Here is a 19,556-nt window from a genome sequence, read left to right as displayed (position 1 = left end):
TGCGATATGTTTGCAGTAAAAACGCGAATATATCAAAAAAGAAATGATCACTTGCATGTGTGATTCAACATATAGAAAATTAAAGCAAAATCTCCAACGTTAAAAGCGCAATAGGAATTCTCATTGCTAAAAGTAGACGAAAGACCGGACATGCGGAAAGATTACACTGAGTGCCTCTGCCAGTGGGCAGGAACAGCCTAATGACGTCATAGAAGAAGAAATGTGAATCGACGTGCGAGACAGAGCATCATACGTTTGCCTAAATTTCAGAATGAAATTATTTTGAGAATATAAGTTTGTAGCGCAGTACTGTATGAAATTGAATCACGGACATTCGGAAAACAAGATAAGAAGTGAATGGAAGTGTTTCAGGTATGGCCCATAGAAAGATGTCGAAATATAACGGCACTGATAACGTACTAGATGAGGATATTCTCTGCAGAATTGTCAAGGACCGGAAAATATTGAGAACACTGATATGAGAAATGGAAAGTATCATAGGAATGAGTTTAAAACAGCGAATAATTCGCATGATAGTTCTAGAGTGCTGTAGAGAGTAAAATCTGTACTCGAAGACAGAGATTCTAACAAATCAAACAAATAACTACGGATGTCAAGTGCGTTACAGTAAGATGCTAGTTGGTGCCATTGCCACAGACACTCTCCACTTCATCTAGTTCCTCCAGCGCCACGGGCGGCGCTTGGGAAGAAGATATCGACATCGCGTCGACCAATTGCCGGCCGACTACAATCTTCCAATGACCGGACGGCAACGGACAGAAGAGTACTCTGAAGACAAAAGAGCAGCTCTCGTCCACTTGGTTATAGATCATCTTCCAGGGCTGACTTAGAAAGGGAACGTCGTTTAGTGAAATCTTAGAAGTGAACACACTGTAGTTGTAAATTGAATTTGCCTACAATTACTTGCACTTAACAATTGAGTGGTTTTTTGTGTTATATTGCATGCAGTTTCAGATTTCAGTACACAACAAGTCACAAAGATAAGTAAATATTTGTAACTTATTTTTGTCACTTCGTTACTAAAATTAAAGCGATAACAGCCCTCGCTCGCAAAAATGAAGTCCCTTAGGTCTAAGCTTAGTGAACTACTAAGAGTGCCTCCATCATAAGTAAAACACTCAAAATGGCATGTCACGTATAAAATAAATATCAAGGGATAAAGGTTTAGTCACAAAATTTTAAATTAGAAAACATAGAAGGCAAGCCACTATGGGCTGCTCACACACGTCGATCTAGGGGGTTCATCAGATTAAGGAACTCTTAGTAGTTGCTGAAACCTAGGTCAAAAAGACTTCATTTTTGCGACCAAGGGCTGTTATTGCTTTGATTTTACTTTGTTAACGGTCGCTGACAAAGCAGTCATGTTCAACACTTTGAAACTTTGGTACTAATGTGTTGGAGTGTTGTAGAACCTTCGTCCTCCTATCCCGTTACTTGACCCTGGTTCGAGCTGTGCAATAGAGGCAGGGAGAAATTGTGTTAGCGGTGTACTGCAACAGAAGCCGTTCCACGAACTCGCAACCTTGACCTACCGTAACAACAGCGGCGACTCGGTCTCCACAGTAGTAGCGACGAGGTCTTTACATAAGCTATTTGACAAAAACATCTTCGTAAAATATCTCTATAACTATGTATAGGCCTAGTAATTATGTATTTGTAACCAGCGCATAATAAAAACCTAGTATCTTAAGAATCACGAAGCTTACAGGAGCTGAAATAGGCTGACTGTGAATTACGAGTTTTTCATTTCATTCGACGAACACCCTGCCAGACACTTAAATGCGATTTGCAGAGTATCCAAGTAGATGTAGATGTTGATCTCACGTCATATTTATAATTGATTTTCACATCTAACTGTTCCATTTTAGAAGTAAAATTATTATCAGAGATCGTGATCCGAAGTTGAAGACAAACTGAAGGGTACTTATACATACTTAAGGTAATGAATATGTGCTTTGGCTGTCGAAATATGCTGCTGAGTATCAAAACGCATAGGACATTCTTCACAAATTATGAATGGTTTTGTCACTTAGCAGTGTTGTCTGGTAATATATTTGGTTCCTTATTTTCCTGTCTAGAGCGCATACATCGGTCATTCCCTCTCATTGGCTTACTAATGTCTGAGATACGAGGTTACTTACCTAATAATGCAATAAAAATATTTGTGATTTTTTCTGAGATACGAGATTTTCATTCTACACTACTGGCCATTAAGATGACGTGCTACAGACGTGAAATTTAACCGACAGGAAGAAGATGCTGTGATATTCAAGAGATTATCTTCTCAGAGCATTCACACAAGGTTGACACCGGTGGCGACATCTATAACGTGCTGACATCAGGAACGTTTCCAACCGATTTCTCATACAAAAACAGCAGTTGACCCGCGTAGCCTGGTAAAACGTTGTTGTGATGCCTCGTGTGAGGAGGTGAAATGCGTACCATCACGTTTCCGACTTTGATAAAGGTCGGATTGTAGCCTATCGCGATTGCGGATTATCGTATCGCGACATTGCTGCTCGCGTTGCTCGAGATCCAATGACTATTAGCAGAGTATGGAATCGGTGGGTTCAGGAGGGTAATACGGATCGCCGTGCTGGATCCCAACGGCATCGTATCACTAGCAGTCGAGGCGACAAGCCTCTTATCCGCATGGCTGTAACGGCTGCACGCCATGTCTCGATCCCATGTGCACGAAAGTTCGACGACGTTTGCACCAGCATGGACTATCAGCTCGGAGACCATGGCTGTGGTTACCCTTGATGCAGCATCACAGACAGAAGCGCCTGCGATGGTGTACTCAACGTCGAAACTGGGTGCACGAATGGCAAAACGTCATTTTCTCGGATGAATCCAAGTTCTGTTTACAGCATCATGATGGTCTCATTCGTGTTTGGCGACATAGCGGTGAATGCACATTTGAAGCGTGTATTCGTCATCGCCATACTGGCGTATAACCCGGCGTGATGGTATGGGTTGCCATTGGTCACAAGTCTCGGTCGCCTCTTGTTCGCATTGGTGGCACTTTGAACAGTTGACGTTACGTATCAGATGTGTTACGACCCGTGGCTCTACCCTTCATACGATCCCAGCAAAACCCTACATTTCAGCAGGATAATGCACGACCGCATGTTACAGGTCCTGTACGAGACATTCTGGCCAGCATATTCTCCAGATCTCCCACCAATTGAAAACGTCTGGTCAATGGCTCGTCAATGGCTCGTCACAATACGCCAGTCACTATTCTTGATGAACTGCGGTATCGTGTCGAAGCTACATGGGCATCTCTACCTGTACACGCCATCCAAGCTCTGTTTGACTCAATGCACAGGCATTTCAAGGCCTTTATTACGGCCAGAGGTGGTTGTTCTGGGTACTGATTTCTTAGGATCTACGCATCCAAATTGCGTGTAAATGCATTCACATGTCAGTTTTAATGTAATATATTTGTCCAATGAATACCGGTTTAACATCTCCATTTCTTCTTGGTGTAGCAATTTTAATGGCCAGTAGTGTATTACGACGCTATTACATGCCCCAGCCACTATCACAACACTTATAAAACTGATATGAAAATCCACACACACATTAATTTACAACTTTTCTAAATCAATCCTTCATTCCATTCACTTTTATTTAAGTTGTTATAAAGATTTATCGCCATCATTCGAGCGTGTGGCACCACAAGAGTTCTTAATTAATCCGTGCGAAACTATCGTTATCGGCCTGTGTTTAGTTTCCCGCTACTGCAGTCTATTCGGTTCGACTGTAGGAGCTAAATCTGGCCGTAAAAATCGAAAAATTAAGCCCTTACACTTTGAAATAACGCTACCCGCAGCATTCTCGGAAGCCACTATCAAGATATCGGAATGGGGGAATTAGGTATTAGCAGAATTCAGTTCCCTTTCATAAGTCGTAAGCCCAAATTAGCATAACAGCGGCACCAGAATCACTCCCGCGGTTCGTACTGGCGCCAATAAGCTGGCCGCTGGCGGCCTGCGGCTCCGCAGCAGCCGGGCACTCTGCGCCAAGCACGCGTGAGCCCATCGGAAACGAGTGGCGTAAATCAGTTTTATGTTATCTGCAGTAAGCGTAAGTGGGTGCCGTGAGGAATTATGGGTGCTGGTGCGGCATCCTCTGCCCTACAGATGAGGGCGGCTTTTTATGCGCTGCCCGTGGCAGTAGCGACCGACTCAGCACACATCACACTTCTCCTCTCGCCTGGTGCCCATACTGGACTCTTTGCTAGCGCCCACTCGAGGACGAATCAGATACAACACATATATATAAAAAAATAAGTGCTGACTGGTCGGACCAGTGAGGCAGAGCTGGAGGCGCCCGAAAAATCTCTGCGGGCACTACGTTTGCTCGGAAAGAAATACGAAGAAGCAAGCAAGAGCGTACTCTGGTTGCTACGAGACCCGATACCGACCCTAGCTGACTCTCTCTTTCTCTTCCCCTGCTACTATCTCACTCACTACTTCACACCACCAGCTTTCACCACACTTCCGGCTTCTTACGGCCTCGTTTTTATTGCCGCGAAAAACCCAACATGTCATCGGTTCCCCCGCCAGAGGGAGACAGCACAACAGAAGCACGGCGTGTGGCACTACGTACAAAAGCGGAATTTATTACCCCTGTCGAAAGCCGGCGCGTGAAATACGCGATACTTTCGCCGTAACTCAGGTTCCCTCAATCGAACGGAGACTTTTGCATGTATCCGTAAGCCACGTGAGCAGTTAATAATCATTTCGAAATCAAATGGATCGGAAAAGCTTTGCTGTGGAATTCAATTAAATCGGAGCTACGCTATCGGCGTTCTGCAATCACGTAGGAAGAGAGAGGGAGAGAGAAGGATGACTTTTTTACTGCAGCATTAACATGGAGCGTTGATCCAGAATGAAAGGTATGGCATGCAAATGACGGGATGAAGTTTTCGTCTGCAAGCAGAATTACAGATGACGACCAACTGTCAATGTATCAAACGACAAAAAGGTATTTATTAAAAACGATGTGCTTAGGATATTAAATTCTCTCAACAAGTACCAGTTCCACATTCCAATCTCACACAGAGTACATTAACAGCGCATGTGTTGTGAAAATTCTCAAAATATTAACTGCTTTCAGTATCTAGAAGTACGACGTAGGTATTCGAGTCTCTCTTGTGAGCTTCACATTTCATAAAAGGAGCACGCGCTTAAAGCGATCACAAAAAGTTTTGCTGGGCTTTTGCGCATGACAGAGAGGAAATGGTCGCTTGGCGACGGATACAAATTGACTGCAAAAGGAAATGCGTGGAAAATAAAATACTGCCAACATTTACACTGTAAACAAGTTTTGAATCTTAAAAGCTGAGGTTCACGATCGACAGCTGACTTATATACTCCAAACAGCAACTGTTTGCTAGATTACGAATTGCGAAATACTGTGTAGGGACTGAAAGTACATGCAGTGTGCGAGAGTACAAAGAGACTAGCTATGACACTTATGGTTTACACATCTCAAGAATTTATAAAATTTCGATACAAACCACAATATTATTGAGGATACTTACTCTACCACTGATATTTTAATTCTTTTTGAGAACTCAGAATCTGTGTATATGTAACAGAAGCAGTGAATGGCCAGAAAAGCGCATTAAGCAGCAGTACAGACTTCTGTTCCAAATATTTAATTGAAATTAAAAAGTAACAGACCGAGTTACATGCTGTTGATGGTCATAAATAAGAAAGACTAAATCTCTCTCAGTTACAACTTAACTGGGACAGGACTGGTACCATCCTGCGAAACGGTTATACGATATATTTTTGAAGAGATTATCCTTTCCGTATCCTCACATTCGGGAGGAAGACGGTTCAAACCCGTCTCCGGCTATGGTGATTTAGGTTTACCGTGATTTCCCTAAATTGTTTCAGGCTAATGCCGGGATGGTTCCTTTGAAAGGGCGCAGCCGATTTCCTTCAGACTCTTTCCCTAATCCGAGCTTGTGCTCCGTCTCTACTGACTTCGTTGTCGAAGGGACGTTAAACAATCCTTCTCCTCCACCTTCTGTATCAAGATGCGTATTGCAATCTACAGACACTCAGAACAATCAATATTCCACAAAAATCTGAATGATAAATACCAACATTGCTCCGTCATTACGTCAGCAAAATCATTGACGTGAAACTATTTAATCAAATCACTGATGGGAAAGGTAACTCAAGCAACTGATACAGTTACTGTCACGAACACCGCAGGAACACCGCATTTAGGTCGTTAGAGCTAACAACAAGTTCAGCCTGATAGCGGGAGGGTGCTAGAGGGGAGGGGGGGGGGAGGGGGGAAGGTGGAATATCAACCAGTGCCTGGAACTTCTCTTAATCGCTTTAGAGGCACTACGAGGCTACAAAATCTGAGTGTCCAGCAGTTGCACAGTCACTCCCAGGAGTGAAATACCATTAAATTTTGAACCTAATGTTCTTCTCTGAAACTTGAAAACAACAAAAATATTAGCTTTTCATGCGGTTTGGTCGAACAGCAAGCACCGATTATTACTTGGAATTCACATAAGCGTAACAGCAATGTGAACAACAGTGAAAGAATAAGCAACCTTTTGCCACCCTTACATACAGGTCCTAGACTGAGTGAAATGATATCTCGAGCCGGAATAACACATTATCGTCTTTACACTCAGTTATAATCGGCTATAAAACATATTTTAGAAGGAACTATTATTTCACTTCTGCCTACGAACAGCTAAAGGGCGTAGTACAGCAATAAAACGTTTTTCTATATGACCTATTAGATCAATGAATCTTTAAAATAAGGTGACACAGTGTAAATTTATTTCACTCATTCAGAACGTAATGAAATGAATATACGATGTAAATTGCTGGGAATTAAAATTGCAAAGCTGCGAAAGTAACATACAACTACCTTCATGTTCAAAATAAGTGTACTACATTGTATCGTATCATGTGACTGCTGTGTGGTTGGAAATTCTGGATGTGCAAGTGCGACCTCAGTTTTATAAATGATTTATTAAACATAATATTTCGTTCTTGACAACTGACAATAAGTAATACGGCTGAAGTCAATCTGTAGCGAAATTATAGCTCTTGATGGCGCAGTTTGAGACAAGATGGTACGAACCTAGAATTCCCTCAGCACAAAATTTAAATTAAACTTCCAGTAAGGAAAACTGGACAAAAAGCAACGATGTATAGTCCATGGCTACAGACTGCAAAATGACAATCAAAATACCTTCCACAAATAACTGCTCAGAAGAAACAAATAACTAGAAGGTAACTATGTGAGTTAATTAGGGCTTACTTACATCAGGACTCAACTAAATATGGGCCTATGAGCACTCTGAAGTATTCACCAAGACAATGCTACTAGTAGCTCACTGCAAAGCAACCTACGGAATTTCACGATTTCTGTGAAGAAAATCAATCAAGCACACAGCGGAATAACATGATAATTTTCTGTATAACAGCACATACACAACCATTCAAAATCATTGTTTAATAAGAATAAAAGTATTATCTGTACAACACATACAAAATGAATTACATTTACAACATAAAATGAACAATATCAGTACGACGCTACTTAGAGAAAACCATAGCACACGCAGGGTGTGTGCGCTTAATAACACCATCCTGTACAACAGGACCGCCAGTGTGGGAGATTATTTATAATTCGTCACACCCAGGGTGTGGCCCATACTCTTCACTCTACACTATTTTGTATCCCTCAAACGTAAAAAACGTTAGTGTTGGTCACTAAAGCACTTTGCTAGAGCTCTTCTTACAATGAGGAAGCCCCACCTGTGTCTTCGCTGGCACTGTCACCCTCTTGATCGGGAAAAGAAACCAATGCGCCACCAGCTTCCTTGTGTGAACAGAGTGGGATCGCCCCATGCTGATTATCTGCGAAGTCCCACAATTGCAGTTTGGGTGATCAGCTTTTCAGAAAGTTTCTCGTTCATGGTTCTATAGCAACTCCGCTAGTCCATATGTCAAAATCACAGCTGTAACCGGGAGCACAGCAACAGCTTCAGCTCGTTATACTGGCTGCCACGAGTCAAGCCAACACCACAATACTGACCCGGCAACCTCGCCTCAGCCACTTTAGTTGTTCCCAACTCTTCTGCTCTAGTGTCCGCAAATGCAAACGTGCCTGCCTCAGATACCACAGACGCCACCCGGCCTCAGTGACGCCCCTCGTTGACCATCAGCAATTCTGACCTGTGTCCCACGGCATAGAACACACCTCTGGGAGATGTGTCCACACCCATATCACACCACCCCTACATAGCTCTTCGGCACAAACGCAACCTTGGGAATGCCAACTATATGGCTTGGTGGACCAGAAGAAAGACGTGCTGCCAATCAAACATTCATGACACAACAGATAAGGTTATTTAAATGATTAGTATTACACCACGTACTTTGCCACTATGTTTTCGATTTTATCTTGCGTGCCCAATACCTAGGGTGATGGTATAGTATCGCTTACACAACTGTGACTTACTTAACCTGTAGCGTGAGAAAGAGGCATTACATTTACGACGTGCTATAGCCAGTGGCTGTGCCCTAACGAGGGAGTCTCGTACGTTATATTACAACAAAATAAAGACAACTATTTGCCCTTGTTTCTTCGGACCTACGTTGATACAGAGGGTGTTCGGGTATTGGTCTGAGCAGCACATTCTCCTGATCCTACGAAAGCATTTGATCGCGTCATGCTACGAATATCGCACGCCAAAAGTCGTCAACCAGTAAGACTGATAAACTATGGCACTAAGTTGAAACAGTATGGAATTACATACATGATTCAGCGGTACAAACTCAGTTCCACTTGATACACATCCCTATGAGGCCCATTGCTGATGCTAACTTCTGTACGCTGTATACCCCAAATCACAATATTTCTGTTACCCCTCCCCTTCTCCTCCCTGAACGATGGGCGTTAAAAGGTGGGATGACCTGCGTGTATCTACAATACAGACTGACATATCAAAGGCGATATTGCACCAGAGGGGTACCTGTGAAGAAATTTCCGAAGTATTTTGTTCCAACTGAGGGGCAGCGGCCGTTTCAGTAATTGCAGAAGTACCAGTCTGAATGTTTCACCAACCTAGGCTTAGTCAGTATGGCTCTACTACTTTAGTACTGCAAATGGTTGGAAACAAAGAGAAATTACAGTGGTTATATTTCCCGATGATAGGCAGCTTTACTGTGTTGACAAACGTTCTGGGTCTAAATTTCCCTGGATAAAGTACTCCACATTCAGTTCACTGGGCAGGTATTTTGAGGGAAGTTTTGCATCTTCAACAGCAAAATAAGTGATGATGCGCAAAGCAGGGAAGATGTAAGCTGCAGACTGGCAATGGCAGGAAACGCGTTCCTTACAAAGAGAAATTTTTTTAACGTCCTAAATAAATTTATGTGTTAAGAATTCTTTTCCGAATGCATTTGTATAGAATGGGGACTTTCACGGCAGTGAAATGTATGTGATAAACATTCAATCAAGAAGACAATAGAAGCTTGGTATGGTGCCACAGGAGATTGTTCAAAATTAGATGAATAGATGTAATAACTAACGGGACACTTCTGTACCAGACTGGGGGAAAAAGAAATTTGTGACACAACTTCACTCAAACAAGGAATCACTTCAGAGGTTGCACGTGAATCATCAAGGAATCGTCCATCTGGTAATGAAATGAAGGCTGGGGGTTAGAAAATGTGGATCGAGACCCAGGCTTCAGTATCGCATGCATCGTCCATTGGGTGTAGGTTGCAGCAGTTTCATACATCAGAGTACGAGGGGCGTTTGAAAAGTGCGTTCAATGTCCGGGAGATAGCACCACCAGCGCGTATAGAGGTTATGTTAAGTTAGTACGAACTTTGGAAAGAACGCACACCAAGTTTAAGCCATATGGGTCTATTTCTTTGTGTTTGGCGTTCGTGTGAATCAAGGAAGTCGAATGATTGTCAAAAAATGGACGAAAAAGAATTTTGTGTATTGATTAATTGTTACTTTATGAAAGGCAAAACACCTCAGGAGACTAAAGAAAAGTTTGATAAACTTATGGGGACTCTACACCATCGATCAGAACAGTTTAGACGCGGTTTCAAAATTTTCGGAGTGGCCGTATGGGCACAAGTGATGCTGAATGCTGAACGTTGTGGACGCCCTGTGGAGGTTACGACTCCAGAAATCATTGATAAAGTCCATTATATGGTGATGTAACGCAGAAGAGTTAAAGTGCGTGAGATTGCTAGGGCCGTGGGCATCTCGAATAAACGGGTACAAAATATTTTGCATAAACATTTGGACACGAGAAAGCTATCTCCAATATGAGTTCCACGATTGCTCACGCTTAACCAAAAACGAAATCGTGTGAAGTGTTGCAAGGATGGTATGCAGCTGTTCAGGAAGAATCCACAGGACTTTAAGCGTCGTTTCGTCACTATGTATGAAACATAGATACATTGCTATACTCCCGAGACCAAAGAACAATCTAAAAATGGGTTATCAAGGGACAATCTGCAACAAAAAAAGGCGAAGACCATTCCTTCGGCCGGATAGGTTATGGCGACTGACTTTTGGGATTCGCAAGAGATAATCGTCATCGGCTATCTGGAAAAGGGTTAAACTATCACAGGTGTATATTATTCATCGTTATTGGACCGTTCGAAGACCGAGCTGCAAGAAAAGCGAGAGCGATTGGACCGCAAAAAAGCCCCTTCCACAAGCGCACACATAAGCTGTTGTGGTCGCAAAATTAATGGAACTAGGATTCCAACTCGTTTCAGATCCCCTCTGTTCTCCATATTGGCTCCCTCGGACTATTATTTGTTCGCCAATTGGAAGAAATGGCTGGAGGGACAAAGATTTTATTCAAACGAGGAGGTGATTGCAGCAACTAATAGCTACTTTGCAGACTTGGACAATTCCTATTATTCGGAAGGGATCAACAATATAGAACAGTGTTGGACGAAGTGTATAAGTGTAAAAGCAGACTATGTCGAAAAATAAAAAAGGTTGATTCCAAACATGTACGCAGATTTTATTTTTGCACGGACTTTTCAAACGCTCCTTGTAGTACAGAGTGCAGCCCTCCGAGCCCTCGGCCTTCCCCGGCCCTACCCACCGCATTCGACGCAGCCGCATAGCATCATAGCGCTGCAACGTTGGCTGATGTACCGCATTACCGAGGGACCGCACGCAACTCAAGACACGCCGAACGGTGCTAAGCGACCTGAGCACCCCACTGCACTGTCACGTGCCATCACTGAAGGGTACTTTTATTCACAGATATCTTGCTCGCATTTGTTAGATATATTTTTAATGAACACAGCGAGTGTCTGACGTCGACATTATGTGTTACTTTCGCAACAAGCTACTGAATTTTTAGTTCTGATTATGATTCATCACAGTCGAAACTGGTAAGCAGTAAGACATATCACAATTGCGATCAAGACACTTGTGAATAAAACGATATACTTTTCAAAATACTAAATGGTTCAAATGGCTCTGAGCACTATGGGACTCAAATGCTCAGGTCATCAGTGCCCTAGAACTTAGAACTACTTAAACACAGCTAACCTAAGGACATCACACACATCCATGCCCGAGGCAGGATTCGAACCTGCGACCGGAGCGGTCGCGCGGCTCCAAACTATAGCGCCTAGAACCACTCCGCCACTCCGGCCGGCTAAATACTAAAGTTGAGTCTTAGATAAAGCTAGCAATACTAGGCCCGTGTACTCATCCATAACTCGGACGGAAATTGAGTTTTATTTCTTTTCAAAACTCCCAAATTATTTCTGATAATATTGTACGCAAATCAAACATACGGAACAAAATGTGCAATAAACGAAAACTTTTGCACTACTACAAACAATGGAAACGAAACTTAATGTCCGGCAACTATGTCAGCATGCTTTATCACTCATTTGTTTACGCTTGTATACAAAATATTTTGAAGTGTTAGAAAATTTGGCTCGTCTGTTTTCAGTAAGCAGCCACATTGTTCTCCCATTTTGCAGTTTCGATTTAAGTGTCTCTTCAACTCTTTCCTTGGAGTAATATTACCATCGACAGCTTCCCACAAAGCCAAATCCTTTACTTCTCTCGTAGTGAAGTTTCTGGGGATTTTGATGAAAGGATTGCCTCTTCCTGGTTTGTACAAAAAATAGTTCAAATGGCTCTGAGCACTATGGGACTTAACTTTTGTGGTCATCAGTCCCCACATCAAACACATCCATGCCCAAGGCAGGATTCGAACCTGTGACCGTAGTGGTTGTGCGGTTCCTGACTGTAGCGCCTAGAACCGCTCGGCCACTGCGGCCGGCTTATTTGTACATTCCTCTTGTACCATGGGGTTTTTTACCTCATTGGAATTATACAAAAGTTTTTCAATACATTGTTTTGAAAATCCGCGCCAATGGCAGCCTATTTTGCTGAAGCAATTTGAACTATTTCATTCAATTTCAGGGTTCCGCCACTCGCTCCAAAAGTCGATCGGGCTATCTGAAGAAGTATCCTCATATACTCTGAGGTGAAAAAGTCATGGTCCACATCCTGACATCGTGTCGGACCCCCTTCTGCCAGGCTTAGTGCAGAAAGTAGTGGGAGGAGGAGGAAAATAGAGTTTAACGTCCAGTCAACAACGAGGTCACTAGAGACAGAGCACAAGCTCGGATTGGGGAAGATGGGGAAGGAAATCGGCAGTGCCCTTTCGAAGGAACCATCCCGGCATTTGCCTGAAGTGATTTAGGGATTTCCGGACGCGGGATTGAACCGTCGTCCTCCCGATTACGAGACCAGTGTGCTGACCACTGCGCCACCTCGATCTGTGCAGCTGCCTCTGTACCTGCCCATATTTGTGGAGGTGTTAAATGTGTGAAATCTTATGGGACGTAACTGCTAAGGTCATCGTTCCCTAAGCTTATACACTACTTAACCTAAATTATCCTAAGGACAAACACACACACCCATGCCCGAGGGAGGACTCGAACCTCCGCCGCGACTAGCCGCACAGTCCGTAACTGCAGCGCCCTAGACCGCTCGGCTAATCCCGCGCGGCGGAAGTGCTACCAGTGCAAAGTTTTGTACACGATCTGACTCTAGGTAATGTCCAATAAATGTACGATGACATACATGCCGGATGAGCTGGATGGGCAAATCAATAGTGCGAACTGTCCAGAATGTTCTTCAAACCAGCTGCGAATAACTGTGACCCAGAGACATGGCGCATTGTCTTCCACATCAATTCCATTGTTGTTTGGGAACATCAAGTCTATGAATGGCTGTTAATCGGCTCCAGGTAGACGAATAACCATTTCCAGTCAATGAACCGTCCAGTTGGACCATGCAAATACTGCCCTGACCATTATGGAGCTTCCAGCAGCTCTCACTGTGCTTCGTTGACGACTTGGGTTCATGACTTCGTTGTTTCTGTACCATACTCAAATCCTACCACCAGCTCTTAACAGCTGAAATAGGGACTCATTTGACCAGGCTGAGGTTTTTGCAGTCGTCCAGGGACCAACCGAGCCCAAGAGAGGCACTGCAGGCGATGTCGTGCTGTTATCATACGCAGGAGCTTCGGTCGTCTGCTGCCATAGCCCATTAACGCCAAATTTTGCCGCACTGTCCTAACTGATACATTCGTCGTATGACTCACACTGATTTCTATGGTTATTTCACTCATTGTTTCTTGTATGTTAGTACTGACAGTCCTTTCGCAAAACGCCGATGCTCTCGATCATGAAGTGCGTCGGCCATTGCGTTGTCCGTGGTGAGAGGTAATGCCTGAAATTTAATATTCTCGTAATGCTCTCGACACTGTTGATCTCGGAATATTGAATTCCCTAACAATTTCATAAATGGAATGTCCATGCGTCTATTTCCAGCTATTATTTCGCGTTCTATGTCTGGTATTTCCCGCCGTGTGGCCATAATCAGGTGGGAAACCTTTTCACACGAATCACCTGAACACAAATGACAGCTCCGCCAGTGCACTGCCCTTTTACGCCCTGAGTATCACCTGTATATGTGAACATCGCTATCCCACGACTTCTGTGACCTCTTTGTATTCGGCTGTTCTTTGAAATATTGGCTCTCAACCTGTGAGGCCTATACCCGATTCACTGGCCGGCCTCTCTTTCGATCTAGATTCGTCAATATCCTTTGGAAGTGATCATTGTGGAGCTATTAATATAGAAAGAAATGGATTTTATGTCTTACCTCTCCCGTAACGTCACGTCTTTTACCTTCGGGTATTATTTATAAACTATGAAATGGTGGCCAGACAAAAGTTACTACCTCACGACACCTCTGGGCAATTAACCCGTCCACTAAGTATAATTTGAGCCGCTTACGTGAAACACCTATTTTTGGGACTTCTCTGTCCTGGGGCGCCTGATTCAAATCTGCACTAGTAACATCTTACAGGGCTACAGACCGTGAAATGCAGGTGGCTTCTCCAATTCCTTGGTTGCCTCCTCGAAAGGCTGCAAAGCCGTCATGCTTTTAAAGGTATACAGCGTGGTCCATTGATAGTGACTGGGCCAAATATCTCACGAAATAAGCATGAAACTAAAAAACTACAAACAATGAAACTTGTCTAGCTCAAGGGGGAAACCAGATGGCGCTATGGTTGGCCCACTAGGTGGCGCTGCCATAGGTCAAACGAATATCAATTCGGTTTTTTTAAATAGGAACTCCCATTTTTATTACATATTCGTGTAGTACTTAAAGAAATATGAATGTTTTAGTTCGACCACTTTTTTAGCTTTGTGATAGATGGCGCTGTAATAGTTGCAAACATATAAGTGCGTGGTATCACGTAACATTCCACCAGTGCGGACTGCATTTGCTTCGTGATACATTAGCCGTGTTAAAATGGACCGTTTACCAAATGCGGAAAAGGTCGACATCGCGTTGATGTATGGCTATTGTGATCATAATGCACAACGGGCGTGTGCTATGTATGTTGCTCCGTATCCTGGACGACATCATCCAAGTGTCCGGACCGTTCGCCGGATAGTTACGTTATTTAAGGAAACAGGGAGTGTTCAGCCATATGTGAAACTTCAACTACGACCTGCAACAAATGATGATGCCCAAGTAGAAGTTTTAGCTGCTGTCGCGGCTAATCCGCACATCAGTAGCAGACAAATTGCGCGAGAATCGGGAATCTCAAAAACGTCGGTGTTGAGAATGCTACATCAACATCGATTGCACCCGTACCGTATTTCTATACACATGGAATTGCATGGCGACGACTTTGAACGTCGTGTACAGTTCTGCCACTGGGCACAAGAGAAGTTACAGGACGATGACAGATTTTTAGCATGCGTTCTCTTTAGGGTCGAAGCGTCATTCAGCAACAGCGGTAACGTAAACCGGCATAATATGCAGTCGTGGGAAACGGAAAATCCGCGATAGCTGCGACAAGTGGAACATCAGCGACCTTGGCGGGTTAATGTGTGGTGCGGCATTACGGGAGGAAGGATTTTTGGCCCCCATTTTATCGATGGCAATCTAAATGGTACAATACGTGCTGATTTCCTAAGTAATGTCCTACCGATGTTACTAAAAGATGTTTCACTGCATGACAGAATAGCGATGTGCTTCTTACATGATGGATGTCCGGCACATAGCTCGCGTGCGGTTGAAGCGGTATTGAATAGTGTATTTCATGACAGGTGGATTGGTCGTCGAAGCACCATACCATGGCCCGCACGTTTACCGGATCTGACGTCCCCGGATTTCTTTCTGTGGGGAAAGTTGAAGGATATTTGCTATCGTGATCCACCGACAACACCTGACAACCTGCGTCAGCGCATTGTCAATGCATGTGCGAACATTACGGAAGGTGAACTACTCGCTGTTGAGAGGAATGTCGTTACACGTATTGCCAAATGCACTGAGGCTGACGGACACCATTTTGAGCATTTATTGTGTTAATGTGGTGTCTACAGGAAACTCGCTGTAATAGCATGCGTTCTCAGAAGTGATAAGTCCACAAAGGTGCATGTATCATATTGGAACAACCGAAATAAAATGTTCAAACGTACCTACGTTCTGTATTTTAATTTAAAAAACCTGCCTGTTACGAACTGTTGGTCTAAAATTGTGAGCCATATGTTTGTGACTATTACAGCGCCAACTATCAAAAAGCGAATAAAGTGGTCCAACTAAAACATGCGTATTTCTTTATGTACTATACGAATATGTAATAAAATGAGGGTTCCTATTTTAAAAAAACGCAGTTGATATCCGTTTGACCAATGGCAGTGCCATCTAGCGGGCCAACCGTAGCGCCATCTGGTCTCCCCCTTGAAGCTAGACATGTTTCGTTCTTTGAGATTTTGGTTGGACGCTTCTTTCGTGAGATATTTGTCCCGTTCACGATCAATGGACCACCCTGTGTAATTAAAGAAGTGTCTATGAATTATAGTTATAGAATATCCTCACGCATACCGCCTGAAAACAGATTAGTATGTTCATTAGTGCATTATTGCTTCCTTTAGTTGGAAGTATTTCTCTCTTCTCAGTGGGTTTTTCGCCCAAAGCCGAATATTGGCTTTCTACCGATTCAGTATAGCCAACAGATTATTCCAGTGATCTATCAACAGCGTGAGAAGGACACTTTCGTTTACGTAAGTCATGAGTTCTTTCGCAGCAGTCAAAAGACTGTGAACGTGTAGAAAGTTGATGTATACGTATATACTCCGCATTAAAATTGTTTAGTAGTGTTGTATTTAGCATATGGCAGGAGCAATTCAACATCCAACAATGTCGCAGTGCAGCGACAATTTTAGCACATTGGTAAGTAGTAAAATGTATATCTTTCGAAGCACAGTCGTGGATATCAAGAGACATACATCGTGTCAACAAGAAGTCTCTTCGAAAGTTATTGCCTATTTTTGGTTCATCTTGAAACTGGCCTATGAACAAAACACGTGACCTGAGAGTCCAGTCAACTAAATAGGAGACAGTACACGTCAGTTAATGGTTTCTTCTTGCGCTGCATGTCCATATGTCTGTAGTTGCTGATCTTTGTTAGATGAGCAATTATCTCAGCCATAATTATATCTCTAGGCTTTTAGCAGTTTCTGCCATGTGCCGTGACAACGTTGTGGAAAAACTATAATGGCCTTTGTGGATACTTTTACTTGTGTAGCTCCAGTGTCGACTAACACTTGAACAAGTTCCAAAAAACGCTCGCGTTCTATAGTTCCTTACTATCTCTGGTCTCACTCACACGTAGTCACGCATTTATCGGCAGTTATTTCCTGAGCAGTTTTACGACGGTGGATCCCGTGCTAACAAGACCCTTGTTTATTAGATACGCTTGAATGGCGAGAAATGTGCGAAGTGCCACTTGACTCTTTAACATGAATGAACAACACACCAAATTAACGTTTTCCCCCTCGCCATCAACAAAAGGTTTCAATACCGTCCAACCGAACTTCATTTCTCGCTTCGTTGTTTCTATGCTCATCTCTGACTAGTTTTTCGTTTCCGTTTTTCTTGACATGATCACCTTCCTCTGGAAACCAGGTTTAGTTTACGTGTTCATTTTCTGTATTAAGAAAATATTGAGCAGTTGCACCACTCCACTACCAAGAGAAAGCCGCCGGACGGAGTGGCCGTGCGGTTATAGGCGCTACAGTCTGGAACCGCGTGACCGCTACGGTCGCAGGTTCGAATCTTGCCTCGGGCATGGATGTGTGTGATGTCCTTAGGTTAGTTAGGTTTAAGTAGTTCTAAGTTCTAGGGGACTGATGACCACAGATGTTAAGTCCCATAGTGCTCAGAGCCATTTTTGAACACTAACCTTCCCGTTAGACGGCCAACACCGTAACCCCAAAACCACCTATAGTCTCGCGATATTGGACGTCATGATCTTGGACCGCTCACAGTTTTTATTTTGCTTCTTTCTGCACAGTTCAGTACACCTTCTTTCCTGTTTTCGTGCTAGATCTGTGTTCAGTTTTTGACAGCCGACTACTGGGCCATGTTGCAACTAAATTTGAGAGGGGTGTGACGGGGAGTTTCCCTTGTTGGTGAAGTAGTGCGACAGCTCCATTTTTTCTTAATACAGAAATTGTGGGACACCTTACTACTAAATGTAAGAGGGGTACGATTGGGAGCTTCCCTTGTAGCACTGCTCTACTCGCTGCTCGTAGATCGTAGCTCGCAACTTTGTACGGACACGCTTAGTTACGGGTTAACAATTGTAGAAACGCAGTTTGTCTGCTGATTTGAGCGAGCGAGCGAGCGCATGACAACCTACGTGAGGTACGCACCGCGGTCTATCTTTCTCGTGGGCCTCGCCAGCCAGTGCAGTGACGTCACGGGCTCGTTCAGTGCGGTGGCGGTGCAGTGCGGCGGCTGTCCGCCGGCTGCGTCTGTTGGCGCGACTCTCCTGAGCGCGTAGTAAACCGGTGCTTTCATACAGCAGTGCCCGGCCTGTGCGGTGACGTCACGGGCTCGCTTCGTTCTAGAATTTTGTAGTCCACTGTGCCCACAGCCCGGGCGTCTGTGTACGACTCTGATACAGAGATGAAGAGGCTTCGCTATCTTGGATCCTTTGTAGTGTTGCTAATAACAAGGACACTCGTCCTATTGTATTGTATATGTACGAAACTAAAATTTAGTTACAGTCTATCCTTCCTCTTGGAATTTTAATTTCTAGTAATGGGGCACGCTTATCAAAATTTTAGCGGAAAATTGCAACAGTTTCACTGGATCTTATTTGGAATTGCTTGATACAGATCGATATTAAGTTCTTGTTACCTCCATACTACCATTTGTTTTCGTCTTCCTAGAATTGTTACGTGACTGTTTTCTTGGAAACAGTCACGTAAGATACGTAAAATCATAAGGCAATGACCCATTATCAAACTTCCTGGCAGACTAAAACTGAGTGCCGGATCGAGACTCCAACTCGGAAACCTCTGCCTTTCGCAGGCAACTCCTTTCTCTCAGGAGTGCTAGTTCTGCTAGGTTCGCAAGGGAGCTTCTGTAAAGTTTGGGAGGTAGGAGACGAGGTACTAGCAGAAGTAAAGCTGTGAGGACGGGGAGTGAGCCCGCATCTCGTGGTCGTGCGGTAGCGTTCTCGCTTCCCACACCCGGGTTTCCGGGTTCGATTCCCGGCGGGGTCAGGGATTTTCTCTGCCTCGTGATGGCTGGGTGTTGTGTGCTGTCCTTAGGTTAGTTAGGTTTAAGTAGTTCTAAGTTCTAGGGGACTAATGACCACAGCAGTTGACTCCCATAGTGCTCAGAGCCATTTGAACCATTTTGAACGGGGAGTGAGTCGTGCTTGGGTAGCTAAGATGGCCGGCACGGTAGCTCAGCGTGTTCGGTCAGAGGGTTGCCTGTTCTCTGTAATAAAAAGAAAACTGAGTAAATGGATCAACAACGAACTTAAACGGATGTCTTACGACGTTCGCCCCGAGCAGATGCAAAGAACGAAAACGAACAAAATGAGATTTAAGAAAAAAAAAATGTTAGAGCACTTG

This window comes from Schistocerca americana, chromosome 7 (assembly GCF_021461395.2).
Source record: "Schistocerca americana isolate TAMUIC-IGC-003095 chromosome 7, iqSchAmer2.1, whole genome shotgun sequence".
Lineage (NCBI taxonomy): Eukaryota > Metazoa > Arthropoda > Insecta > Orthoptera > Acrididae > Schistocerca > Schistocerca americana.
This window is presented reverse-complemented; position numbering follows the sequence as displayed.